The 15,754-nt window shown below is 45.5% G+C and overlaps 1 protein-coding gene and 1 pseudogene across 4 annotated transcripts in view; one reads left to right on the plus strand and one right to left on the minus strand.

The window, feature by feature from the left end:
- Positions 1–15,754, minus strand: part of Slc39a10 (solute carrier family 39 member 10) — a 96,571-nt gene that overhangs the window by 43,966 nt on the left and 36,851 nt on the right. Inside the window, exon 1 of one of the 4 annotated variants that reach the window (XM_023712374.1) lies at positions 15,210–15,725. The exons of 2 other annotated variants lie outside the window; for them this stretch is intronic. The gene's annotated coding sequence lies outside the window, so the exon portion shown is untranslated. Of the gene's footprint in view, positions 1–377; positions 434–15,209; positions 15,726–15,754 lie in introns of those variants that run through there. One more of the 4 variants, XM_023712376.1, reaches the window with a different exon arrangement.
- The window catches only part of LOC111816027, a 67,963-nt pseudogene continuing 58,677 nt past the window's right edge, over positions 6,469–15,754 (plus strand).

Genomic DNA, 15,754 nt, shown 5'->3' on the forward strand with positions numbered 1-15,754 from the left:
TGACTCCAGGGCCACAAGCATGTCAAGTTCTGGAGACTGACTCCAGGGCCACAAGCATGTCAAGTACTCTAGCTACACCCCAATGCTAAAAGCACAATGGAAGTCAAATTTTCTCCAATGAAAACTGATGACAAAATGTACTGTATACAACTATATAGCTCCTTGAAATGAGCAGAGGAAGAAGGGGTATGAAATCATTAAAGGCAAAATTGGGCCAGATTTAGTGAAACACAGTAAAGTGCAGAAACTACATAAAAATTTGATTCAAAGCCAAACACCACCCTAGTGGCTGGATTGTGCATGTGTGTGTGCGACTTGACAACTGAAAGTTCTAAGTACAGTCAAGAAAACCCAAGGCCAGGCATGGTGGCACACACCCGTATGTCAGCACTCAGGAGAGGAAGCAGGGGAATCACAGCAAGCTCAAGACCAGGCTGGGCCGAGGAGACAGCTCAGCAGAATTAAGTGCTTGCCTGGCAAGCGCAAGGGCCTGAGTTCAATCCCCGGTTCTAAAAAAAAAAAAAGAGAGAGAGAGAGAACTTGCGCACAAGGAGGAGCTGGGAGAAGGGTGGCTCACGCTCACTAGCCTCAGGTTGGTCCTGCTGCCCCGCGCCTCAAGGCAACGGCTGTGGTGTTACAGCCACTCCACACTTACTATCCACACAGATGGAGCTCTGGGAGGCCAATCTTTCCTTCAGATGTCCTCCAAAGGACCCCTTTTGTACTTCTGATCAGGTCTGCATCACGTGCCTAAGCCAAAGCCAAACACTGGTAAAAGAAACACTGCTTGGCGCGAGATGGCCAACATTCACTGCCCGGCTGAGAAGGTGCTTTCCTCAGTATGTGTACGGAAGAACTCAGGTGAACCTGAAGCCTAACGGGCCCCAAGGAAAGGGGTGAGCAAAACCTGGCCGCTGGTTTTGTCAGCTTTAGTGTCTCCATCGAGACCAAATCTATCAGTGAAAGAACACATAAATTGATGGGGTATATTATGCAGCAGCCGTGATTATACTTACATCTGAGAGGAAACATGAATTAATAAGAATACTTGGAAAACAGCAAAAGCAAACTACAAGCTAGTGGTAGAGGTGCATGCCTCTAAGCTCAGAGACTGAGGGTAGGGGTTGAAGAAGGAAGCACACAAGTTTGGGGTCAGCTGGGCAGTTACTGAAACTCTCTGTACAGCCCCGCCCCAACATACAAAGACAGAAACCTGCTGTATCATTTACGTACAATTTTAAAATACCCAAATTACCTTCCTTTCAGATATCCTGTGTATGTACATATTTATAGCAATATTGTAAGACGTACACACACAAGGACAATGACCACATCACTTCCGAGCGGCAGCACAGGTCTACCTACGTAACTACACCTGCAGCACTCCATTTCCTTAGCAGCCAGGGAGAGGCGGGGGGTGCAGCGCCCCGAACACCTGCCCACCACCCGCAGGGCCCTGGCTTTGATCCCCGCACCGCACAGGAGTGAATGAATGAGCCGAGGCAAGAGACAGACACTTCGCCCTTCTGCAGCGCCTGTGGAGCGTGATGCCCTGATCTGTGTCTGTGGTTAATCCCACCATGGGTCCGGGGAACCAGAAATGCAGATTACTGCAACAAGATCAGACAGCCAGGGCGGGCAAAGCGGCAGTCTGTCCTGGGAGTCCGAAACAAGGTACTTAGCCCGAGTCTCTGTTTATAGCAATACAGTACCAAACTGTCCCTATTTATTGTAAATGTTTTTCTTGAGTATTATGATTATCCAATTGAATCAGAGTGAATCATATAGGCATTTATGAGGTAAGAATTTCAATAAGTAGTCTATAATAAAATATATTTAATTTCAAAGCTACATTAAGTTTGAAATTTTTTAAATCCAAGTATTTCAGTTTCTTGTACAGTCTCATGGGTAAAGTCGCTATCTATTCATTTATTTATTTAGGTTTCCTGAGGTGGGGTCTCTATGCGCCCAGGCTGGCCTCCCATCCCTGGCCTCAGCCTCCCAGGTGCTGGGCTCACAGGTGTGCGTCACCATGCCCAGTTTCAGTCTCCATGTAAAATACATCAAGTGTACTTGTGCACTGACAAATGTGCAGGCCCAACACATGGGTATGCGAGAGGGTGCACACTCAGCCCAGAGCAGGCCCGGTTGAGGGCAACATTCTGAGCGTCCCCCACAGCACAGCAGTGCACAGCACAGCACAGCAGTGCCCCTGGCTTGCACAGGTTGCTGTCACCACAGGCAGGTGGCAGAGGTGCAGGTGGACATACATGTTCACAGCACCAAGGGAACATCCCAGACACACAAAATCGAGGTGGCACACCTGGCACTGACTGTCACTGGTCACTCTTTTCAAAGTATGCAGTATCTAAGCTCTTTAAGGTAATTTTTTGTGAGGATTGAAAAAAACAGACTGAGTCTCATCTTTTCAGTCAAAGGAACACCAAGCAACGAATGCAAAGGACACAGCGCTATCGCAGGAATGAGTTCAAACCTGGGCTGGTTTTTATCAAGTAATCATTCATCAACTCTGCAACTAGAGACTACAAGGGATGTGTGTCTGACGGGCCACAGGCTTGCGTCTCTGCTGCTCAGGAGGCTGAGAGGAGGGGAGCACAGGGGTTAGGAGTTCAAACCCTGCTGTGCAACACAGTGAGTCCGTCTCAAAGAGAACAGATGCACATCCCTTGGATGAAGAATGCTTCTGTTAGTGCGGGCTAGCAGCTACTGCAGCAAAGTCACCTGACGTTAACAGTTTAAGAAAGAAGCCAGTTTTGCCCAGAGTGGTGGTCTAACCTCATGGCTGCAGTCACTCAGAGACTTCAGGACAGCCAGTTCAAACCCAGCTGAGTAGTGAAGACCCCACCTCGAAGCAAAAAATAAAAAGGGCTGAGATGTCACTAAATGCCATAGTCCTGAGTTTAATACCCAGCACCCCCACCCCAAAAGCAAGATTTTCCTCTGAGAAACAGCCAAGGATGACTGCTTAGGTCCAAGGGCAGCAGGGCTCCAGGCTGGATGGATGCTGGGTGAGCCAGTGGGGAGAGAGAAGGAACAAAGTTCAGGTTCCGGAACTGCATCTCCAGCAGTGTGGGAAGCAATGTGCACAGCCCTCTCCCTGCACCCTGGGTGGTGTGCACCCACACAGCCTCACCTACCATCGCCCTGGCTTCCCGAGCATCTGCAGAACAGACTCCCTCTGCGCCCTACAGCACAAAGCACATCTTTAGTGCGGAGACAGAAATAGAGGAAATAATTTCCTAATCAGTGTCCCATCAAACCTATTATCAGCCTTGACAGAGCCAGCTTTGTTTTAGTTAAAATACTCTTGTGCATCATGCTTTGGAGTTTTCTGCGTTTTGTGAATTCAAAACTGTTATTTTTGTAATTGAGAATACTATTTCAATCTGGCAAACCACACTGAGCTAGCCGCTCAAGACTTCCACAACATGCTACAGACATCAATTTACATTCATGTTGGCCAAGAAATGGAAAAATGAATTCTGGTAAGTAACTAGCAGTTGCTGCCATGAATGACTTTCATGCTCTGTTGTCGTCTTTCGGAGAGATCCCTGCTAAAAGTTGAATTACACCATCACTGCACCCTGTCTACATGAAGGGAAGGGTGAATTTACAACATGGTACTTTATACTCTGTGCGGATAATGGGGTTTTTTTGAAGTAAAATTTTGCTTTGGATACAATAAAAAGTGGGAGTTCACCAGTGTGCTATTGTATTTAGCATGAAGATTACGACTAGGTAGTAAGGTCGATGGTTACACCCTGGCAAGGGAACAAGTGGAGGACCCATGGGTGGAGCCTAGGGGCTCGATCATCTTTGGCATCGTCACCTAAGTGAGTGTATCTTCCTCTAGGAGAATGGTGAAGCTTCGTACTTCACATGTGCGAATTTTGCTATAGATGTGTTTTGATTCAAATAAAATTTAACTGTTAATTCCTACAGAGGGTTACCCCTTTCAAAATTCGACTAGTAACCTATGACATGGAGGCTCTCCACCAGTGACGGCGAACCTTTTGGAGCTTCCAACAGCAACACACCGCCTGCTAAGGCACATCTGCCACAGGTGTGCCACCACCGTTCTAGAAACACGCTTAATCCTCAACGATGAATTTCTTTTCATACCGAAATAATAGATTCAGTTGTAAAAAGGGTGCTTTCCAAGTCTTCTTCAGCCAACTCTCCCAATGATAACACTGTACACAACCATAGTGCATTTTCAAAACCAAGACAGAAACACTGAGAAAGACGTAAACTACAGATCTCGCTGAAGCTCAACCATTGTTAACTTGTATTTTTTTTTTTTTAAAGTTGTATTTAGTTCAGGGTCTCACTACACAGATCAGACTAATAGTGATCCTCCTGTTTTTAGCCTTCCAAGTGCTGGGATTCCAGGCACATGCCACCACGCCCAGTCTCAGTTGCCCTGTCAACACACCCCGCGGGCAGGACCAGCACAGCAGGCAGGGGATGAAACCCGGGTAGCCCACTGAGCTATCTGGCCAACCCTTGCTCACTTGTACTCTTAAAGACAATGGTACTAACGTAACCGAAAGATCTTGTTTCACCAAGTACATGGGAACACTTAGAGGAGGTTCACTAGACCAGTAAACGAAAGAAATTAGAATGTTCATTTCAACACACATACATATATTAAAACTCACACTATACAGAGAAAACTAAATGGATTCCCTACAGGCAATAAGGTAAATTCTTGATACCTACAGGTTAAGTGTTGTCACCACCTACCAAAAAAGTGAGGAATGGGCTGGTGAGATGGCTCAGTGGTCTAAAGCACCTACTTAGAACAAGCTTAGCAAAGCACAGGGACCGAGGTTCAATCCCCAGCACCACATGCCAGCCAGCCCCGCCCCCTGGTGGGCTGAGCTGGCCACACACACACACACACACACACACACATAAATAAAAAAAAACAAAAACAAAAAAGTGAGGAAATTCATAAGTTCATAAATTTGATTCAGTCCTCCTATGATGTATGGGTATTTCAAAACACAATTCTGCACATACTAAAGATGCACAATGTTTATCAATTAACAAAGAAAGAATCAAGGTTGACATTTCCATGGAATAGAAGTCTTTAATTACAGGCTTTCTGTTGTAGCTCCACTTTTAACATTTCTAACAGCATGTGTGGTGGCACAGGCCTGTAACCTCGGCACTTGGGAGGCTGAGGCAGAAGCACTGCCGTATTTGAGGCAGTATGAACTACACAGTGAGACACTGCCTCAAAAAAATCAAAATAAATAAATTTTAAATAAATAAAAATACTTTACATTAACCTAAGTTCCCTCATAGACATTTTCTCAAGTAAAACCATTTATTTTATCTACATGAGCAAAGATGAAACGAGCCTTAAGAACACTTAGCTAAGCAGTCCTACTTCACACAGAAGGAACATGAGGGCCACAGAATATAACCCACAGCTTGAAGTGGGGAGATCAGGGCCAAGCCCGTGATTGAGGGCCATGCCCCAAACCACTCAAGGCAGGGTCCTTCCACGTACACCAACGTGTCTGTCCATCTCCCAACCAAAACACTATTAGCAACTGCCTTAAATGCTAATATAATGCACATACCACAAAAATGTTCCTGTTCTCTGTGTGGTTTTTAAGCAGGGTTTCACTATATAACTACAGGCCTGTGCCACCACACCCGGTCCTGATGGCCGGCTTGGCAGGCCCAGGGGCAGGGCCAGAGCAGCATGTGGTGCCAGGGATGGAACCCTGGTCCCTGTGCTTGCCTAAACAGGTGCTTAGTTTGCTGAGCTATCTTGCTGGCCCCTTAGAATGGTTTTAAATCTTTTCAATGTTCCCAAATGATGACCTGAAGGTCAATTAGGTAAAAATTCAAAGAGAAATCACTCAACTGAGATTATATAAATAACCATGCTTTTAAGTAAGCTAATGTGACTATTTAATAAATGTATATACAGTTTCCTAGTTCTACAAAGGACTTCAGTTTTAAGGGTTTCATTATAGGGCTTCTTAAAGTAGGTTATAGACTGGGCATGGTGGCATGCACCCATAATGCCAGAGGTTGGGAGGCTGAAAACAGGAGGATCAGTGAGTCCAATCTGTATAGAGACCCTGTGGACCCTGTACTAAATATTAAGATACATACTCAGAAATTTGTGAACATGTGTTTTTGACAAAGTTAATTTTCACATAACTTATGAATTAGCAAGCTGTTTCTCATATCTTGACAAGATATATCTGCTCGTATCCCAGTGTTGTATATTATATCGTGTACATAAGTTTGTCTTTTTCTTTCATCTTGCGGCAAAATTATCTATATAAAATTGTTTCTTACTATCAAAAATAAATAAGTAAATAAAAAATAGATAAAGTAGGTTATATTTGTTATCTTCAATTGCACAAAAACCACCGTGCTTCCACAGTGAGGGGCGTGGTGGATCTTCATCCTGCGGGCATGCAGGCCCACAGTGGCTTAGCTTCCTTCTGTGATTCAATACCAGGAGTGCAGACGCCACGCGAAGAGGCCATGCACGAGACCGAGCGCACAGCAAGCAGTATCAGTCAGAGTGCCGAAGGTACTGGAGGTCGGACTGTCGTGAGTCCCTGGGCAAGTCTCAATCTCTTAGTAACCAACAGAACCAAGTAATACACATATTTTTGACATGGTAAAAGACTTACAGGATTTTCTGCTCTAGTTAAGTGCTATTTAAGGTAAGTTATTAATGGTACTTAAACTTGGATTTCACCCACATCTCGACTTACCTATGAAATGTGTTATTTTTATATAACCCCACATGTGCACTGGGACAGAAGCACTTCTGTCTAGCTCATCCCCGCACTGCCACTACACCTCGAAGTGGAACTGAGTACATGAACTGCTTGCGGAGGAGAACATCAGCTTATAGTCTGATTATCAGACACGGCATTATATTTCACTTAGACTCCAAAAGCACAGCACTGAGGCAGAAAGCCCCTTCGCTGTACTCCTCTGAAAGAGGGCTGCAGAAAGCGGACGTGAGTACGCGTAGCATTTGTCAGCACATCCAAGGTCCCTCCAGATTACAGAGGCGTCCAGTCTACCAGCGCTTGGTGAGAAGACTTCCCATAACACCCTAGTTTCTCTGACATCATAAATGTGCACTGGACAAAAGGACTGCAGAAATGAGTCCCCAGCAGGAAACACAAAACCCTCTTAAGAGTTTCAGGGCCTGCTTTTCTTTCAGTACCTCACTATATCAGCTATCTGATCTGTAAACTCTCATGTTTAGCTTATAGTGCCATGAACGAGGAATGTAGTTCCAGCCATCTCTCATCTTTCTCCCCCAAATTCACTCCAATGAAAACAGTAGATGTGGGCTGGGGAGATAGCTTAGCAGTCTACGTAAGCACGAGTGGCAAGCGCAAGGACCTGGGTTCAATCCCTGGTACCGTATCTGTGCCAGCCCCTGCGGGCCCCCAAACCACATGTGGTGGCACACACCTGTAATCCTAGTGGTGGTGAGGCTGAGACAGGAGGATCACTACGAGTCTGCGCTTCACAGTGAGACCTTGTACCAAACAAATAAAAGATTAAAAAGAAAACAGTAGGTGCATGTTATGTTGGTTGAGCTCGGTCAATGCGTCCCATTTCACTAACATAAAAAAATACAGACTATAAATACCTTGTTTAAGGTACCAAACCAATCCACAGCACATCAAATCCATCTTTACTATATTTGGAACATTTATGTAGAAAGCTACATTTCTCCCTAAATATCTGAACAACTACTCACATTTCTGCTTTTCACAATATAATTTTACTGCAGCTGCTCTACTTATGTTGTTTTGGGGGGGTGGAGGGTATTGGAGATTGAACTCAGGACCTTGCAATTGCCAGGCAGGTGTTTAAGCTGCTGAGCTATCTGCTCTGCCCTGCTCTGCTATTTATGAATTCAAAAAAATAATCTGAGATTAGTTAAGATGCTGGCTGGGGTGCTGTTACACTAAATACTGACGTGACTTTTGAACTACTAACATGTTTGTGACTTTAGGTAACTCACTAACAGGCCTCACCGTGCTTCCACTCCATGTGCATACAAGCCTTCAGTAACACGCCGCCAAGAGACATCGCTGTTCTTGGGGTAGCCCCTGCCACCGCCTCAGCTCTTTATCACCATAACCCCTTCACACATCCCTGTCTCCCTCAGTCTGTGTCACCGCTACAAAGCTCTGATCCTGCAGAATGTCGACACCTGTAGGAGCTGCCGGGTACAAAGACCCTGTGAGGGGAGGAGGTGCAGGGCGCAACACAGAAGTGCCAGGCCACTCCCGTACACGCCACGGCCACCCGAATGCTGCTGACCGCAGCGACTTGAGCTCCCCGCAGGGCAGCTCTCTGCCCAATCAATGACAGCTGGCCGTGCGGTTATTCTGAGTCATCAAACAATGTGAGGTGACACAGGCCACCTGGCAGACTCTGACCGAAAGGTAATCCGAACACCCCAGCTACTTCACTGTAATAAGCAGACTACCAACGTTGGCTACCAATCCAGGATCAACGTTATTACCAAGTTTACTGGAAAGCAGGTAAGAAAATCCTGTGAAGTCCTGAAAGACAAGGCATCTGAACTGCAGCCTCTTCTTAGAACTGCACTACACAGCAGCCCAGGCAGGTCCTGGTATGCAGGAAAGTAAGAAAAAGGTAAGAAAATTATTAATGTCAGGAAAAAAGTACTGCAGGAAAGGAAAAGTAACTGTTTACTACAAGCCAGCTGCAACATTTAGAGCCTCAAGAGACAACACTGAATAATATTAAATAATGTTCCAAGCCCAGTTACAACTGGCTGAGGAAGCGCAGCTGAGCACGCGACGGAAGGCAGAGGCGCGGCAGGCGCCAGCTCCCTTCCGCCAGCAGGGGGCGCCCCAAGAAACAGGCGCCTGGAGGAAGGTGCAGGCAGAGGCTCCCGGTCCTGAGGGTCCTGAGCAGTTCCTGAGTGCTCCAGGCAGGAGAAACAGGAAGATGACGACTGGATTGTTCTTTTCTCTGCAAAACTGCAGAGAACCATCTGATTCTTAAAACTATATTCACATGTACGTCTGATTAAACTAACAAGAAAACCCAGTAATCATCAATTTTTAAAAATGTTTTATCAATAAAAATAGCACATGTGGAAGAAACCCACTTATAATTCAACATATAATACACAAACATTTTAATCTCAGTTTGCACTACTGCTTTTGGTAACTTGCTTGTAACTAATTACTACCTGTGGCAGAAAGACTAACAATTCTAACTTTTTAGGTCTAATGGCTGGCCAAATAGCTCAGTGGAATAAAGCACCTGCTTAGGCAGAGCGCAGAGGCTGGGGTTCAATCCCCACTGGGGAGTGCTGAGTTGGCAAATGAGACAGGGCGTGATGGCGCTGGCCTGTAATCCCAGCTCTTGGGAGGCTGAGCACAGGCAGATCACTAGGAGTCTGATCTACGTGGCGGGGTGGCGGGGTGGCGGGGTGGCAGGGTGGGGGGTGGGGACATTTAGGTCTAGCTGCACTCACACCGCATCCTAATGACAATGTTTCCCGTCCTCACGCTTCATGTGCACGTGATGAGACCTATGTTTTGCACTTTCCCTTTATTTCTGCATGTGAGCTATTTCCTCCCCTTACCTAATAGCTTTTTCTTTTTTTTTTTTTTTTTTTTTTTTTTTTGTGGAACCAGGGATTAAACTCAGGCCCTTGCACTTACTAGGGAAGTACTTATTCTACCGAGCCATCTCCCCAGCCCCCTAATAGCTTTTTAAAGCATAAGTTAAAATACCATGATTCTGAAAGAAGTAGTTTTAGTCTCAAAAATACTTTCAAGTACTTGTTTATAGGCAAAAATTCACAAAAAAAACCTTACCATATGTTTTATAAGTCATACAAAATTATATTTACAGTAATTTTATAGAGCATGATTTCTTAGTATCTTTCAGTGTCTTGATTTTTAGCACGTCTGAGTTCCCTCAATTTTTAAAAATTAGTATGGTTATTTTCTTGAAATTAAACTGAATTTACACCATTTATATTGTTTTAATTATTCACTTTGAGAAAACTAGAACATATTATTTAAAACCAAAATCTTAAAAGTAAAATATGGGCTGGCCAAAAAGCTCAGCAGATTAAAGCACCTGTGGCACGGAAGCAGTTCTGTGCTGTCCAGCAGGCAGGGAGGCTGGGAGGCACGCCAGCGCCCGCCCCAGCTTCTCTGTGCAAGCGGGATGTGGCTGGGGACTATCCCTTGGATCAAGATGACCACAAAAGGTCAACGTTCTGTCCGGCTCACAGCCCTGAGGGGACTGTGACCCCACAACTGCACACACAAAAGATTTCAAAGTCGCTTCAAAAAGTAGCAAGGACAAAGAGACGTGTGTCCAAGCAAAAGACGGGTGGGGGGCGCTGAGGGCAGTGTGCCTCTTGCCACGCTGAGGTTCTTAAGCATCTCCACGTTAGTCACGCCACGTACGTCATACCACCTGTATACCGCAGTGCGCGACCGTCACACGCAGCTACACGTAATGCTGTGAGCAGGACCTGGTCTCGCACTCACATATACTCTGCCTCTTATTTTGTACGTCATACCACCTGTATACCGCAGTGCGCGACCGTCACACGCAGCTGTACACGTAATGCTGTGAGCAGGACCTGGTCTCGCACTCACATATACTCTGCCTCTTATTTTGTAATGCCGCACACCACGGTTACTCCACTTAGAAGCACAAGCTGAATGAACCAATCTTCCGGTTCTTCACACCGTGGTGCAAAGCGCACTTCTTCCCGCATAAGCCCCACAACAAGCCCCTCTCCTTCAGGAGGGGGTGCACCAAGCGGCCACGGACCCAACGTGTGTCCCCACTCCTGCGAGCACGCAGGTGTGCACTGTTTTGGGAAGATGGGAAAGACAAGATGAAGGAGGAAGGGAAGCGGCAGAGGCAGGGAGGAGGCACAAAAATAAACGTACAGGTACAAAACACCAGCAATGAATGCAAACATATATCCTGCAACTAGAGCTAAAAACAGCGATACTTGTGGGGGAGGACCGAACTTAAGACCTTGCCCTTGCCAGGGAGGCGCTTATGCCTCTGAGCTCTCTCTCCAGCCCCCTAAAAATAGCAATATCAACAATTATAATGAAAAAACAGAAATAGCCCGGCCGGTGTGGCACAACCGCAAGCCTATTACCCCAACACTCAGCAGGCTGATGCAGAGGACCCCTGCGAGTTCTAGGCCAGCCTTGGCCACACTATGAGTTCAAGGCTAGCCTGAACTAGAGAAAAAGGCAAAATGAAAAAAGAAGATAACAACCAAAATAATGCACACAAGGAAAAGGGATCCTAGAGGTGGAGGGAGGGAAGTAGGGAGAGGGGAAGAACAAACAATTGAGGTTCGTTATGTGCATGTTCCCGTCTAAGTGGAAAGTAAAAATAAATTATGTATCTCCTGCTCTTAAGAACTGCCAGGGAGGACAACCAGCTTTTCCACTAGTGCAGAAAAAACTGGGAGCCAGCTACATGACCAGGAGCAGACGGGCCAGCAGAAGGAGGGGCAGTCCAGTGGGAGGAGACATTCCAGTGCCAGGCACAGTAGGCTATTCTCCAGCAGAGGGGGAAGGTGACACCTGAGAGCACACACTGGGGCTTGCTGCCTGCCTGCTACCACTGGGTTTTATTCACGCAGCCTGCTGGGCGGGAGTCCCGTGGGCTCACCACTTCCAACACAAAATGCGTAACAATGATGGGAGATTAACGCGCAGACCCACGGGGTGGCACACTGAGAGGGGCAGGTAATAAGGCTGAAGGGTCTGTGGCCCTGCGGGCTCCACCACCTCCTCAACCTGACAGTGGGCACAGAAGCAGAGATGAACACGACCTCACGGGTGGGAATCTGCCCCAGGGGCCAGTCTGCTGATTCACGACCTAAATCCTCCTACGTGGGTAATGCAAGGTTAGTTCCTATCTCGTTCTCACGCACTTTTCTCACCCCTGAAACCTTTTCTGCTGGGGATGGGTCATCTCCCAGAGGAGGGTGCACATCCAGGATGGAACTGCGACTTGGAAACAGTACACAAGCACAGGCACTGCTGGACATTTTCCTCTCCTTCAGCAGTGAAACATTTTAAAGAATGAGTAATCACAATTCACAGAATTATACAATCCTCTACTGTTTCACGTTAGAATGTACAGGTCAATGCTAATTGAACAGTATCTTATAGGTACACAGACCTGTTACCACCACCAGCATCTTACTCTAACATCTTTAACATTAAAAATCTATTAAATATCCAATTTTGTATTTTGACAATCTTAAAAGCCCTACATTCTGACAAAATTGAAATTACAATTTCACAGCTATTCATGTGGTATGACAATAAATTACTGTTTTTAAATTTCTTTTACTGTTGTTTTAAAGTTTCTGTATACATGATCTCCTAAGAAGTTGGAAGTACGTCCAGCATTGCTATTATAAACTGCCTCACTACCTACTGAACGCTTTTAAATATTCCAGTAAATTTTTAATAATATATATTTAAGAGAAACTGTAAGTCACTGTGGAGCCCAATCCCAGAATATAGAGAATAGGGAAAAAACAGATTGGCATACTAGTAACTTGTATAACCTGAAGCCTTAGCATTCACATAAATAACCACAGAAAATTTGGTTATGAAAAGGACCTTGAAACTTTTTCAAAACTCATGTCACAGCTCAAAATAAATTTAAAAGTTCTCCATGTGAATTTGACATTTTCAAACTTTATTAATACAGCTGAAACAAATTATATGGAACTAAATGAAGCCAAAAGTAGATTTTTATAACGTCCTTCTCAAGACAAGTAGCCCAGATTAAATAGGTAAAAAAACTAATTTCAAAGATACCTTTAAAGTATTTGGAGGTTAAAAAAAACACGCTTTTACAAAGTGATTTGTTAACCTTAGATGTTCTATCTCCATCCCGTTTTTCTTTTTTTTTTTTAAAGATATTTACTTATTTATTTATTTACTTATTTAGTGTGTGGCCAGCTCAGCCCACCAGGGGGCGGGCGGGCCAGCATGTGGTGCTGGGGGATTGAACCGAGGTCTCTGTGCTTTGCTTGAGCTTAGCTTGTTCTAAGTAGGTGCCTCAGACCACTGAGCCATCTCACCAGCCCCCGTTTTTTTTGAGAAACTGAAGGCAAAAAGTAATCAACTGAGGAGGCTCACACCCATTTTATTCACCACGCCCACCAGCTGGAAGAGCCCCCGAGCAGACCACATGAAACTTTCAAGGGTGTGCTGTGCGCATGGGCAGCAGGTACTGGTGAAAGGCTCCCAAGACTTCAAGGGCAACCAACACTAGGGGGCAGCAGCAAGCCGCTGAGGATTAGGCAGAGCAGTCCCTGGGCAAACAGACTCACCGGAGCTGTAGACATCTGGAGCAAGATAAACTGTTGCAATGCGCGCAGGACGGAGGCGTCTGGAATGCCACAGCCAGTGTAGCACTAAGCTACCAGGACTGCCTCCCTACGATGTACTTTTCATGAAAATGAAACTGTAGCGGAAGATGGCTTAAAATTAAATGTTACTAAAAACTGTGCCTGTTTTGATTAATTTCTCTCCCATTTCCTGTTTATTTTTATGCCCAATTTAGGAATATCAGTTTTCATTCATGAGATGAGCACTATAAAGGTAAAAGCTGGAGATTTTATCCAAAGTATTTCTTAAATTAATGCTAAGCTTAAGGGGTTTTATTTTCAAGTTAACATTTTTAAATCAAGAGGTACACAAGCAAGCTTTGAACACTCCTTTAATGCATCCTGAGCAGTGGTGTATGTATCCCACTAAAGAAGGCAGTCTGGCAGAGGAGAAATGGTATGTAATTACAGAACACAAAATGCAAAAAGGCAGAAAAGTGTGTTTATTACACACGAGTGTAACAAAACAAAACCTTGGGCAGTTCTGTCCCAAAAGGCTGGTAGAAATTATCAATCTTATTCTAGGAGTAGCAAAACTATAAAAAAAAAAAAAAGAAAGAAAATGTACCCCACAACAAATGAGAGAACAAGTATATGGAAAAGATGATTAAGTCGTGGACTTGCAGCCCTCCAGCTCACTGCTACACTCAATGGCCACAGTAAGCTGAGAAGGCAGGTTTCACTGCGCTTCCTTCCAGGTAACTGGCTCAGTCAAGGTAGCCAGAGCCAACAGCAGATCCAGGGTTGGAACCTATAAAGCCAGTCCAAAGCCATACATTCTAATATTGGCTAACACTAAAAACAGAAGAGGGTGGACAAAACAAAGTAATATTGACAAGAAAAATTTAATTGAAAACAGATGGGAGAAGGGCTGAGGTGGAAGTGTTTGAATTTTGAGGCCATCCTGGCCAACTGAGCAAAACAAAGGGCTCATGACACCAAGGCCTCAAGCTGCATGCGGCTCAGTGCTTCCAGGGTTCAATCCCTAATACCAGGCAAATTTTTAAAAAAGGGATCAGCCCAGCTGAGTAATTTTTGTACTATAATACCTACAGTTCTACTTTTCCACAATTAGTATTAAAACTTTAAAGAAGAAAGGACGCATCCCCTAGAGTAGTATCTGTGTTCTAAATCTGAGGCCTCCTCAAAGTTTAGCAAAGAATTGCGCAAGCTTGGCTGGGTATGGTGGAGCACGCTGGGAATCACAGGACTGAGGAGGCTGAGGCAGCAGGATCCTTCCAAGTTTGTGGGCAGCCTGGACTACAAAGTGAGCTAGCTGCACAGTGAGACCATGTATCTAATAAGAGAAAGAAAAAAAGGCGGGATAACGTGGCTTAGGCCAATAGTCGCCCCAGCGCTTGGGGAGCTGAGGCAGGAGGATCCTTGAGATTTCAAGACCAGCCTGTTGAGCTCAAGACCTGACCTACATTGAGACCTTGTCTAAAAAAATAAATATTTAAAAAGCTGTGCTAGCAGAACAGAAATTCCTGAAACACAAGCATTCCAAAAATGAAAATCCAAATCCCAAAATTTCGAATTTACATCTGACCTCGGATCTCCCAGCATCTTTTCTATCAGGACCAGTCGTTCCTGCACAAGGGCTTACTGACAGAATTCGGCTTTGTGAACTTAGATGGAGAAAAAAGAAGCACATCTGAATTTTAATTAGCCTCCAGAATATACTTATTCCTTCATATCCCCATACGCAGACAAAAAGTACAATATGAAATACCTGAAGGAAATCATTTACATTTTTCGGATCACTTACAGTCCTGACTAGTCAAACGAGGCGCTACTGCTGGAATTTAAGGCTTTACCACAGCAGGGGTTATTTCTTCATGGCTCTCTGCTGCAATCCTACATACTTAGTGTTCTCGAAACAAAAAGGTTAAAAATGCCTGCCAGCACATCCTTGTTTCTTTTCCTGCATAGAATGTACCACTGATCCTGCATACGTGTTTCTATCCCCGGTGAAACCTGCGGGGAGACAGCATGCGGGCCATCCGGCTCCGACTCTCACGCTCTAGAAAGAAACCGCTCGGACGCGTGCAGACGCGGGGTCTGCGCGCAGGGCAGCCCGAGGTGTGGCCTGCGCTTGCTTCCGGGCGCATCACAGCTCCATTCCCGTCTCCAGTGTGCGCTCGCTCCTCGCTTAGGTGCACTTCGGATCACAGCCCGAAGGCCACGGCAAGGCCACGGCAAGGCCAGGCTGGGCGACGCGGCTCCCACGGCCACGCCGCGGAGGAAAGGGGACAGGGCCCCCCGCCCCCCGCCCGG

This window comes from Octodon degus, unplaced genomic scaffold (assembly GCF_000260255.1).
Source record: "Octodon degus isolate 3935 unplaced genomic scaffold, OctDeg1.0 scaffold00025, whole genome shotgun sequence".
Classification (NCBI taxonomy): Eukaryota; Metazoa; Chordata; class Mammalia; order Rodentia; family Octodontidae; genus Octodon; species Octodon degus.